Source organism: Petaurus breviceps, unplaced genomic scaffold, assembly GCF_028583685.1.
Source record: "Petaurus breviceps papuanus isolate PSGF00001 unplaced genomic scaffold, PetGlider_PUasm1.0 175, whole genome shotgun sequence".
NCBI classification, from domain to species: domain Eukaryota; kingdom Metazoa; phylum Chordata; class Mammalia; order Diprotodontia; family Petauridae; genus Petaurus; species Petaurus breviceps.
This window is the reverse complement of record NW_027185764.1, coordinates 64430450-64443725: the sequence shown is the minus strand read 5'-3', so window position 1 is coordinate 64443725 and position 13276 is coordinate 64430450. Positions and strand designations below refer to the sequence as shown.

Genomic DNA, 13276 nt, shown 5'->3' with positions numbered 1-13276 from the left:
ATAGATAGATAGATAGATAGATAGATAGATAGATAGATAGATAGATAGATAGATGGATAGATAGATAGATAAATGGATGGATAATAGATACATACATACATAAATACATACATACTTCTATACTGTACTTAATACAGAGTGACAATGAGATGAATTAAAAATTGATTGATTGGCCAGACCAAAGAGTAATTGTTAATAGTTCCATGTCAATGTGGCTGGCGGTTCCAAGTGAAGTAGTCCAGAGATCTGTGCTTGGCTTCCTGATACTTTTTAACTTTTTTATCAATGACTTTGATAAAGATATATTTCCATATGACACAAAGCTGGGAGGGATAGGTGACACAATGAATAATAGTGTCACTATTTTAATGAACTAGAGCAGGGGTGGGGAACCTGTGGCCTCGAGGATGCATGAGACCCTTTAGGTCCTCAAGTGTGACCTTTTAATTGAACCCAAAGTTCACAGAACAAACACCTTTAATAAAAGGCTTTATTCTGTAAAACTTGGACTCAGTCAAGAGGCTGCACCCAAGGACCTAGAAGGCTGTGCACTGGTTCCCCACCCCTGAACTAGAGCATTGGACTGAATGTAATAAATTGAAATACAAGGATAATACTCTTCACTCAGATCATACCCAAAAGAAATATTATGTAAATATCCAGCATTTTCAGCAATGCTAAAGAAATAGCATTGGGTCAAGCAAATGGTGGCTTTTATGATAAAATAAAAGAAAGCTCTGTCTCTTAGACCTTTGACAGTAGGCTCTTGACTTCTTCAATGGCTGGTATGTAAAAATTCTCAAGGAAAGGACAGTCAATGTCACGTATAAATAGGGTGAAAATCTGGACTGTGGACTTGAGCTGCAAAAGTATTTGTAAGTTAGAGTCCATGGCCAAGACACATGAGAGCAATGAATACTTCAACAGGCAGATAATGCAATTAATGAAGCTAACTGCGCAGCTCTGCCAGCTGACGCAGAAAATGAACATTATTCAATTTTGGATGATCACAGGTCATGTAAAACATCACCAGAGAAGATCAATACAGTTATTGAGCAACTTAGTCCTCAAGCTATCAACAAAAAAAGAAAGCAGAAAGCACTCTCAAAAGTGAGAGAGAAAAAAGGCAATGGAGGGGCAGCCAGGTGGCACAGTGAGTAAGAGCACTGGTCCCAGAGTTGGGATGACCTGGGATCAAATCTGGACTCAGATACTTAGCACCACACCCAGAAATAACTGGCCATGTAACCTTGAGCAAGTTACTTAACCCCAATTGCTTAAAAAAAAAAAGGCAATGGAAGAAAAGTATTGAATATTTTCTATTAGAAAAAAATTACCATATAAAGTGATCTGTTTATGATATTATACAAAGTATTGACACAGGGTACTGCAAAAGTCTTAGTGCAGTTTTAAGCTCTTAAAAACGGCACTAAGAGTTTTAGGACACAAGAAGAAGGCAATTTATGGTTAACAATAAGAGTTTTTTTAAGTTTGATATGTTTGATCTTTTGGCCATCTCAGATATAATATTGAATTAACATACTCACCACTGACACAGAGGAATTTCTTCAATTTGATTTTTCTGGCTTGGGATTTATATGGAATTATATAGTGAATTCCCAAACATACTGAATTTATCCACCCATTTTCCTCTCTCTATCTCTCTGTCTCAGTCTTTCTCCCTCTCTACACACACAAACACACACACATACACATAAATATGTGTTTCAGTATATGTATATTATATATTTGTATATATGTGTACACATACACATACACACACCAATGTATGTATATATACACACACCTGCTATATGGGAAAATGGAACCAATCCAAGTCATGAAAATATTTTCTCAACCTTTTTCCAGAATCCTCTGTGTCCTTTGTAAACTAAAAGTAAAAAGTCTAAGATTCAGCAAAGTTCTAGATCACAGATTCAAGAAGTCTGACTTGATTTAGGTCTTGTCAATAATGAAGATTTGATTTGCAAACTGGGCCTCTCTTTATTCCCTAAAGAGAAAGAGATTTGCATTTTTTCAGCCACTAAGGGAATTCCAGGGGAGGCTGTGCTTTGGTCAGCACCTGAGATGTTAAATTTGGAAATGATGAATAAGAACACTGCAGGAGATATCAGAAATCTATAAACTACCTAGTGATAATGGTCATCTCTGAAGCAACCAGGTATACAACAAAAGAATTCAATTACTGCTAAAAGTGCTTCTAAATTATTAAACAGACCACAGACCTTAAAAAGTACAATGTCATCCTTTCTGAAAAAGAGGTTCCCGAATTACCTTTGTGAATAATAAGGTTTCTAAGCACCAGGATCCTGACAGGGGCACACCTGAGAGGATGGGGAAGAACTCAGAAGGTGTGGTCAAGGATACACAGCTCCTTGACCTTGTGGCAGAGCCATCACAACCCAGGCCTTTGGAGCATAAACATGATAACCAATCACCCAGGGAAGAGCACCCAGCAAACCCATACTTCTAACAAGTGGGAGGGTGGTGCCTCACCTGGCTCTTTTGCTCAAACTCTTTACATTATTAGATCTATAACTAAGAGGAGGAGGAGGAGAAGATGGAGGAGGAGGAGGAGAAAGAAGGGGAGGACAGTCAATTTAGGGATATCACACTTCAAGCCTGTGTTCTCCTTGTTTTCTGTTCTTCTTAAAGTCAGTTTCAGGGTGAGAGAGGGGCTAATGTCCTCCTTAAGGCCACTAGGAAACCTCCACTGCTTTCTTTTTCTTTTTTGCTTTTTGGAGGGGGAAGGCAGGGCAATTGGGGTTAAGTGACTTGCCCAAGGTCATACCGCTGGTAAGTGTTAAATATCTGAGGCCAGATTTGAACTCAGGTCCTCCTGACTCCAGGGCTGGTGCTCTATTCACTGTGCCACCTAGCCAACCCAACCTTTGCTGCTTTCTTGCTCCCACAACTCAACTGTCATATCTCCTTGGCTACGGTAACGCTGTTAATATTCTTCTTTACATCTTTATTTGACTAATTTTTACCTTATTGAAATAAAAATCATGTAACTCTGTATTGATCTCAGTTTGGTGATTTAAAAATGAATCTTTCAGCAATACACATACACATAGAAGTGCTGAAATAGCTCTATTATAAATTCCATAATCATCTGTTTTTCCCAGAAATAGGTCCCCATTCCCCATGACCCTCCCTCCCTATGGCCTTGCAACTAGACATAGAAACATACAATGGGAGTTCTGTTATCAACAGTGGTTTTTCCTCAGGAAGTAGAACTAAGAGCAGTGGATGAAAGTGGAAAAGAGACAAAATTAGGCTGAATATAAGAAACAACTCTGTTTTGGGAGGTAGTCTATCTTCCCACTCACTGGTATTATTCAATGAGTGGCTGGATGTCCACTTGTCAGGTTGGTTGTAGAGGGGAGTCTTGCTCAGCAATAGAACACATTCTGAGGTCCTATTCAACTTTGATAATTGTCTTATATCTGCCCATTGAGGTAAAAGTCCTATTCTTTGGGGAAATAAAAATGAGGGCTGAAGAAGTATCCTAAAGGTTAAAGTTCAGCCCTCCATCTGAACTTGCTCAATGTTCTTAATGAGCTTCTACTGATGTCATCACAAGCAAGCACAAACCTCTTCACTTACCTCTGAGACTGATATAATCTTTTCTCTAACACTTGCCATCATTCCCAAGTGGTTCTAGTCCTGGAGCACACGGAATGACATCACAAAAATCTTTTCTATAACAAAGGATGACTGATTACTAAGGTAGAAGTCATTTCCAAATCAACAGCAAAAATAAGTCAGGCTAGACCAGAAGTCAACACAATATGGCCTGTCACCAAATCTGGCCCACTGTCTATTTGGGGATGGCCAAAAAGCTGAAAATAGATTTTACATTTTAAAATTTGAAACTTTTAAAAACCATTTTTACTTTGTGGGCTTTACAAAAGTAGGCAGCAGGCTGGATTTGGCTCTGGGCTGCAGTTTGCTGACCCTTGATGGAGATCACCAACTTGGTAGAGCTACTATCAATATCAGTACCATATTTGAAGAAAGAATAAAAATAATGGAATATGCAAATAAAGCAAATCTGACCTGGCAAGCTATTGATATCAAACAATAGGACACGGATAAAGCAACAGAAATTCAACTGAACCATCACTATTTCGTAAGGAGGTTTTTTATCACTGTAAATAAACTGCTCCAACTGATCAAAAGTTTAATGAGAGACCCAAGTGAGTCAGATCATACCAATAATATTAAAGATAAAATTAGGACCAGGAAAAATCTATTAATGCCAAGATAACTGTAACAAACTCTTCTTTTCATCAACAAAGTGGAGCTTCATCTTCTTGTTCCTGGCTAGTAGATATGTTGAAAAATTTGAGGACTAGAATAAGTTGTTGTATATGATTGTGATGGAATGTTATTGTGTTATAAGAAATGACAAGTAAGATGATTTCAGAAAAATCTGAAAAAAACTTACATGAACTGATGCAAAGAGAAGTGAGCAGAACCAGAACATTGTACACAGTAACAGCAATATTATAACAATGATCAACTATGAATGACTTAGCTATTCTCAGAAATACAATGATCCAAGCCAAACCCAAAGGACTAATGAAGAAGCAAATTATCTGCCTTAGGAGAAAGAACTCATATTGTCTTAATATAGACTGAAGCATGTTATTTTTCACTTTCATTCTTTCATTCTTTTTCTTATTCAAGTGTTCTTGTACAAAATGACTAATGTAGAAATGTTTTACATGATTGAACATGTATAACCTATATCTGATTGTTTACCATCTCAGCGAGGGGGCAGGAGAGGGAAGGATAGAATTTGGAATTCAAAACTTAAAAAAAAAGCTTTAAAAACTATTTTAACATATAATTAGGAAAAATTAAATATTATAGAAAAATAAAAATTGGGGGAGCAGAAAAAATATTGTATGAAGAATTTCTTTCCATTCAAGAAATCAAAAAATGTTAGAAGTCATCATGCTATCTAAACTTTTTCTTCAGTAAGTGGTTCATTCACATTTCTTTAATAGCATAATTTTATTTATTGCAAATTACAATGGGAGGGAAATTGGATTTTGATTTGACTCTAATTGTGACCAAGTAGACTAGTTGTGTTAGAAGTAGAGTACAGGAAGGGACATAGTATATTATAAGCTTGGAAACCATATTGTAAAGGTGTTTAAATGGCAAACTAGGAAGCAGTAATATGGTAGTAGAGGCCCAGGCTTGAAGACAAAAAGACATATAGGTTCAAGGGTCTTCTTTCAGAAATAGCTAGTGGTGCACTGAATAGAGTGTTGGGCCTCAAGTCAGGAAGTCTTGAGTTCAAATCCAGCCTCGGACACATACTGTGTCGGACGCATGACTGTGGATAAGTCACAATCCCAGTTTCCTCAACTGTAGCATGGGATGATAATAGCACCTACCTCCCAGGGTTGTTGGGAGGATTAAATGAGGTTATGTGAGTAAAGTGTTTAGCACAGTGCCTGGCACATAGTAGGTGCTATATAAAGGATAGTTATTATAATTATTGCTGCTACTTATATGATCCTGGACAAGCCATTTGAGCTCCCTCCACTGCAGTTCCCTCAATTGTAAAATGGTGATCGTAATAGCACCTACTTCTTAGAGTCGTTCTGTTGTGACTGGTACGTAGTAGGATCTACATGAATACTTATTCCCTTCTCCTTCCCTTCCTCTTTCTGATATGAGATCTGGGCAAGTCATTTGATTTCTTCTGTGCAACAGTCAACTCTCTAGGCCTATAAAGCACAAAGCATGTGCCTATCTGCACTGGAAGAGGTTGTTTCCTAACCATCATTTTCATGTGCCAGTGAAATTACAAGTCTCTTCAAAAGAAAAATGACATTTAATAATGTGGAGATTAAATTAGATCATTAAAGGCATATTGATGGAGCACAAGCGTCCCATCTGTGTAACGGTAGGTACAGATTAGACAATGAATTTGATATTCTCTGAAGTGCTTCTGCTTGTATCTACCATGGAATACTAAATTCAGGAATATAGGAATTTTTACAAATTGTTTGCATTGTCTCATCCAGACTGAAGTTGAAAGTTAGAAATAAACCATAGGGAAAGCTGCATCTGCTTTTAGAGGAAAAGAAAATGTTTACCCAATTCGATAGACATTCTCCTGCAGATATAGAAATGAAGTAAAAAAAAAAAAAAAAAGTCCCATTCCTCAAGAAACTTACATTCTGCCTGAGAAGGCAATACAAGGCACAAGATTTCTAATTTGAGGGAAACAAAGGTTCCCAAAGGAAGTATCATGTGACCTGAGCTTTGAAAGGATTGGGGAATCCAAGAGGCAGTGCATTATAGGCATGGGGGACAAAGGCACAGAGTCACCTCTGTAACTTGGGATACCAAGTTCAGGGTAAAATAGAATATTATATAAATACTAGAAAATAAGTTATTGTGGGTCCAGTAGTCAGTGAAGAGGAATGAGGCTTTTCTATACCAAGCCAAGAAGTTTTGTGTTTTGTTTTGGTTTTCCTAGAGGTTTTAGCAACTCACTGAAAAGAAGAGATGTGGTCCAACTTGCTCTTTAGGAAGATTTTACTTGGATAAATTGAAAGAATATAATGTGTGCTGGGATGGGGGGTGGGGGGGAGGAGGAGGATACTAGAACTGGCCTTCCTTTGGAGGATGAAGCAACAAAGGGAAGGAAATAAGTGTATACACCAACTCAGTCTTCTGAATTTGCCAACCTACCAGATGGCATGACCAGTCTTTGCTGGGGTTAACTAAGACAAGGGATGAACTTTGGTTAACCAGTCAGTCAGTCAACAAGCATTATTAAGTTCTTACTCTATGCCAAGTAAAATAACTTGGTGGCACTGGGGTTAGCTTACCAGGCCTGAAGCAAGGAAGACTCATCTTCCTAAATTCAAATCTAGACTCAGGTACTTACTAGCTGTGGGACCCTGGGACAGTCACTTCACCCTGTTTGCCTCAGTTCCCTCATCTGTACAATGAACTGGAAAAGAAAATGGCAAAGGCCTCTATTATCTTTGCCAAGAAAAAGAACCAGACATAACTGAAATGATTAAGCAACAACAACACAAATGCAACCAGCACTGTGCTATGTCCTAGGAATACAAAGAAAGAGAAAACATGGTCTCCACCTTCAAGGAACTCACTTTTTTTTTTTTTGGTGCTTTTTGAAGGGCAGTTGGGGGTTAAGTGATTTGCCCAAGGTCACATGGCTAGTTTTTGTGTTAAGTGTCTGAGGCCTACATTTGAACTCAGGCCCTCCGGACTTCAGGGCAGGTGCTCTATTCACTGTGCCACCTAGCCTCCCCTAGGAATTAACATTCTAAGACTAGAATGTCAGCTAGGTACATGCTAACTATATAAAGCCAAAATGGAAGGTAACCCCAGGGGGAAAGTGAATTTGATTTATAACCCCACCCTCACACACTCCAGACAGATTTTCTAACATTTCATCTATTAGCAAATTTTTTCCCCACCAGTTATTGTTAATTAAGCCCTTCCTAGGGTCATTTTCATTTGAAAAGTCTTATTGATATGGTAAATGAAGCGGCAACCATCTCCTCAAGAGAGAGTATTTAGGGAATTTCCTGAAGTAATTGGAAAGTAAATTTGAATTGTAATTGCAATTTAAAAGTTTCCAAACTGGCTTACCCTCTAAAGATATTATGCTTTGTTAGGAAAACGGAGTAGAAGCATTTGGATACAAGGGACAGTTTGCTGAGTTTAAAATCCAGAATCCTTCTCCAATCTTACCACTTGCATTTAATAATTTTATTATAATAAAATTACCTGGCAACTTAGATTCATCATCATTGTTGTTGTTAATGATAGCTAGCATTTATGTAGTCACTTCCTGTCCGTTGCAGGACTATGCATTCTTGGCTTAATGTCCATTCTGGGTAAGAGACAGTCCCAGGTCCCTTCCTCATCTGGCAGCCCGCAGCAGCCTGTCAAGGGAAGGAAAGAGACTAATTGTTTTGTACTAATGCCCAGGACCATCCTGAAAGCTAACCAAGAGTCATATAATAAACTGACCAGAAATATGGCCCTCCAGAACACGTGCCCAGAAGTTAGCTAAGCTAATTCCACACAAGGAATTACATCAGAGAACTAGGTGGTTCAGTGGATAGAGTGCTGGGTCTGGAGTCAGGAAGACTCATCTTACTGAGTTCAAATCTAGCCTCAAATACTTACTAGTTGTGTGGCCCTGAACAAGTCACTGAACCCTGTTTGCCTCATTTTCCTCATCTGTAAAATGGACTAGAGAAGGAAATGGCAAAGCACTCCAGTATCTTTGCCAAGAAAACCCCAAATGAGGTCATGAAGAGTTAGACAGGACTAAAATGATTGAACAAGGGGAGGCTAGGTGGCGCAGTGACCCCGGACCCAGAGCACTGGCCCTGGAGTCAGGAGGACCTGAGTTCAAATCCAGCCTCCAACACTTAACACTTACTAGCTGCGTGACCTTGGGTAAGTTGCTTAACCCCAATTGCCCTCCCTCCCCCCAAAAGCAAAATAAATAAATAAATAAAATGATTGAACAACAATAAGGATTGGACCCTCATTGGCCAGTTCCCTATTATGTAAGTAAATAAGACATATAATACAAAGCAATATATAGTAATTTCAATAGGGAGTGGGTATGAACAACTGGGAAAAGAAATCAAGGATGCCCTTTGCATTGTCATATGAACTATACTTTCTATAGGGTTTCTTCAAATTTTTCCACTTTCAACCCCTCCAGTGCTTCTTAAACTGTGGGTTGTGACTCCATATGACATGACTAACAGTTTAAGATGAGCTGGAAGCCAGGCCCTCATCACTGATCACCTAGATTATTGCAAGAGTTTCTTATTTGTCCTTCCTGCTTCAAACTTTCCACCTCTCCAGTCTATCTTCCATATAAATAGGAAAGCAATTTTTCTAATTCACAGCTCTGATTATGTCACTCACACACACACCATACACTCACTCTGCAAACTCCAGTGGCTCACTACTACTACTTTTAGTATCAAACAAAAATCCCCATTTGACATTTCACAACCTGACTCCTTCCTAGTGTAATTGCTAGTGCGGTCTCAGATTTGTCTTTATACAGAGCATGCACAGCTAGTCTCTACCTCCTCTCTGCCCATGTGGAAGTTTGTGGGGAGTGTGCTTCCGACCACGTTTAGGAGACTTTCCTTGTGTGATGACAAAGCCTATGTTGGGTACTGAGCAAGAAGAATTGATGACTCAGGATTGATGCAAGAGTAAGCTTTAGGCCTCTTGGAACCCTCTTATACTCTTAATTTTCAACTGTGAAACATGTTGTGATAGGTCAGGGTTTCCTCACCATCCCCCACCATCACCCTACTTCCCATTGGGGCATAAAAGGTCCCCCAATGAGGAGTGGAGGCCCTCTGACTTGATGGGCTTCTGAAGACCCTGGGAGTCACCATACCTCACCCAGCTGAGCAGTTGCATTTCCATAGAAGCCAAGTGCTGCCCATTGTATCCCTGTTCAGTTAGGGCAAATGAATTGCCTTTATTTACTGTGCAGTGGCTTATGAATGCCCCATTTCACCCCCAATTTGTTATTGTTGCTGTTCAGTCATGTCCAACTCTTCATGACCCCATTTGGGAATTTCTTGGCAAAGATACTGGAGTGGCTTGTCACTTCCTTCTCCATTTCATCCCCAAATTTAATCTGAACGAACAAGGTGCCAGCATGAGAACTGCCTTGAGTTGTTTCTAAGAACTGAATGGAGGGTGGGATGTCTAGCTCATCTCTCCACCAGTCTTTATGCAGTCTGTGAGCACAAAGCCATCTCACTGTTTATTTTTCCTGACCTCAGGTGAACAAATATCCCACAGAGGATTTGTCCAGGCCTCCTGGCAACCTTGTGACTTTTCCAAAGCTCAGTAGGTTTGTGGCTACAGCAGGAGCAGTGGCGTCCACTGGCTTGGCAGCGGCCAACAGCAGGGGAATTGGGAGTGGAGAGGCAAACTAAAAACAGATCTGGCAGGGAAAAGACAGGCATTCACGGAAGGAGGCAGCTTCAGGCTATGTGACCCCCAGTGCGCCAGAGAGAGAAGCAACTGGAAAGGAGATCGGGCTTAACTCTTTGATGGGACGGTGCCTGTGGCCAAGGTGAAATGGGAAGTAGCTAATTAACAATATGGCACAACTGCTTATATTCTAATGAGGCTTAAAATAGTAGCCTCCCAAGTGATTGTAACTGTAGATGTAAGTCGTTACTGAATACTAATGTTCTAACCATCCTGTTAATGAATGCTGGAATTCTTTTATGCTTAGTATTTTTTAATAAATAGGAATTAATTACCTTCTCCTTATCTAATTTTTAATAATATGTAGTGAGACATGTACAAACTATATTGAATTGCTTATCTTCCCAGTGGGGGTAGGTGAGGAAGGAAGAAGGGATAAAAATCTGGAACTCAAAAGTTTTAAAAACAAATGCTTAAAAAAATGTTTTTTTACATGCAACTGGGAAACAAGATATACAGGTACAGGGGTACAGAAATCCATCTTGCCCTACTAGAAAGTGGGGGAGGGATGGGGGATATAAAAGAGAACAGATTGGGGCAAGGGGTATTCAGTAGGCTCAGTATTTTGGGGAGGGGGAGAGAAAGACAGGGAGAAAAATATGTAACTCAAAATCTTGTGGAAATGAATGTTGAAAACTAAAAATAAATAAATACATTGGAAAAATAATAATAATATGTAGTGAGAACTGTCCCCCATGTGCAGCATCGGTGGTGTTATTGTGTGACTCAAAGGAAGGCAGAATGGATATCTCTAGCCCTTCCTCCCCCCACCCTTCTCCAAGGGAAACTTTAATTACTTCTAGGAAACAAGGCAGGAGTTTGGGGTCAGAAGCTTGTCCACTCTCCTCTCCTCAGAGAGAGGAGGGCACTAGGCTAGAATTCTATCTATCTGTTCCCTTAAATACTATTAGTCTAAGGAATATGATTTCCAGGTTCCATCTAACTTCTGATCATCCTTTCATTATTGGAGGAAACAGGATCCTAAGCTTTACATCTAAGGTTTGATCCCTCTCTCACTGAATATCAGTTCCATAATAAACACAAATAGTGAATCGCAAAGAAAGTCATTTATCTAAATTATTGCAAAACAGAAATCAGAGAAGGTATGGATAAAGGATTATATACCAGACAATATGGAATGAAAGAGCTCTCCCACTGGAAGTAAGATAACTCAACTCAATCAAGAAAAAGAATCCTCGATCTCACTCAAAGTTGCCTAAAATCTCTAGTGTGGTAAGCTGGGGACAGGGACATGATGCCAGCTCCTCCCATTCCAGCTTCTTCCTGGAATTTTTTTTCCTTCAGCAACGGTTTGTCCTCTAGGCTAGGCAACCTTGAAGTGACTCTGTAGAGAGGTGACCAGATGGAAGGTGTTTACAGGTTTGATGGTCAGATTAGGGTTAGATAACAGAGTCACTTCAAGGTTGGCTAGCCTGCTAGAGGACAAATGCTGAGTATGCTGTGAATTGAGGAGCGTTTCAAAAGCATGGGGAGCAGGTACCATTAAGGGAGAGACCTCAAGAGACCAAAGAGACTGAAAGTCTCTGGCTCTCATCAACTTTGCCCAGCCCCTCACACAGATATGGGCCACTGATCTTCACCAATAAGGAGAGAGGCTCATACTGGAGACCAGGGATACATATGTGTGTATGTTTATATACATATGTATATATAATATGCACATGTATATGGGTGCATATATATAGGTAAAGCATAGACATACAATATACATAGACACACATACACACACACACACACACACACACACACACACACACACACACATATATATATATAAACTTCTTTTGTTTTCTCTTTTGGGGAAGACTTCGACCTAAGCCAAATACTAATATATGGTCGGTGCAACCCTGAGTTTGGAGTTTAGTAAGCAAAATGAGTGTCAGAATAATGAGCCTGATCCCCCTAGGTAGAGCTTAGGTTCCCTCCAGAATCCACAGTCACAAGGCTAGGCTAGCTCCTTTCTATTTTTATGGCCTCTTCAGCCAAAAAGCAAATATGAGGATTTCAGAGAAACATGGGGAGACATATTAAGTGATGCAGGATGAAATAAGTGGAAAGAGGAAAGATATATAGAATAACTTGAATAACATAAACAGGGGCGGCTAGGTGGCGCAGCGAATAGAGCACCAGCCCTGGAGTCAGGAGAACCTGAGTTCAAATCTGGCTTCAGATACTTGACACACTTACTGGCCATGTGACCTTGGGCAAGTCACTTAACCCCAATTGCCCTCCAAAAAGCCAAAAAAAAAAAAAAAGAAGAAAAACACAAACAAAACAAACACTACAATGAAACCAAACACCAATCTTGGCACCAGAGGAAAGGTGAGGAAATACTCTCCATTCTTTCTTCCAGAGATGGGAGACTATGAATGAATAATGACAAATTGGTTTTGTTGATTTCACTTAAATGTTCTTCTTTGAGATAAGTGAAACCTCACAGGGTCCTAGCTTCATCCTAGCCTCAGAGATTGGGGTGACTTAGAATTGTTGACCCAACAAAATGAGTTAGCACATGTAACCTTATATTGTATATTATCAATAGAACGTGGTCATCAGCAATAGACATCAGAACTAAGTTGCTCTTGCTTGAGATCCAGAGCTAGATTAAGTTCACTAGATGATAGGAACAGAGTTCAAAGTCAGTTTTGTAAGACTAGTGTATTGGGCTGAATCTAGTAAGAAGAAATTTAGTGGAAGGAATAAATGTAAAATATGTTGTTTTATACTTAGGTTAAAAAAATCAACATAACTATAAGATGGGGGAAATGTGTCCAGATCTATGTGAAAATGACCTGGAAGTATTCACAACCTGGGGCATTTGTTCAATGCTGTGTAAACAAATGTAAAACATTTTCTGGTCTAGAAATAGGAACTTTTGTATGCTTTGCTTTTTATCATTGCTCCTAAGTACACTTGGAAACAAATCACTTTCCAAGGGTGGAGATCAGGGTGTAATTTAAAGAAAAAGTAAGCTTGATTCATAAATAAAATCATTATATCATTGTGTACCACCCTGTCCTCATTCTCTAGGGACAGAGGGATGAAACTCAGTCATAGAGAAGCAAATATACAGATCCCTGCTGAGGTAGACACATGTGTCATCTCCATGCTCATCATCATCACACCAACACCACACACACACACACACACACACACACACACACACACACACACACAC

The 13276-nt window shown here is 39.5% G+C and overlaps 1 long non-coding RNA gene across 7 annotated transcripts in view; it reads right to left on the bottom strand.

Moving 5' to 3' along the window:
- Nucleotides 1-13276, bottom strand: part of LOC138159166 (uncharacterized) — a 322195-nt gene that overhangs the window by 279350 nt on the left and 29569 nt on the right. For 6 of the 7 annotated variants that reach the window (XR_011167827.1, XR_011167830.1, XR_011167831.1 and 3 more), the window contains exons 2-3: nt 7816-7973; nt 3631-3725 (exon numbers count right to left, since the gene is read on the bottom strand). This is a non-coding gene — a long non-coding RNA (uncharacterized lncRNA). The remainder of the gene's footprint in view (nt 1-3630; nt 3726-7815; nt 7974-13276) is intronic. The other variant, XR_011167825.1, reaches the window with a different exon arrangement.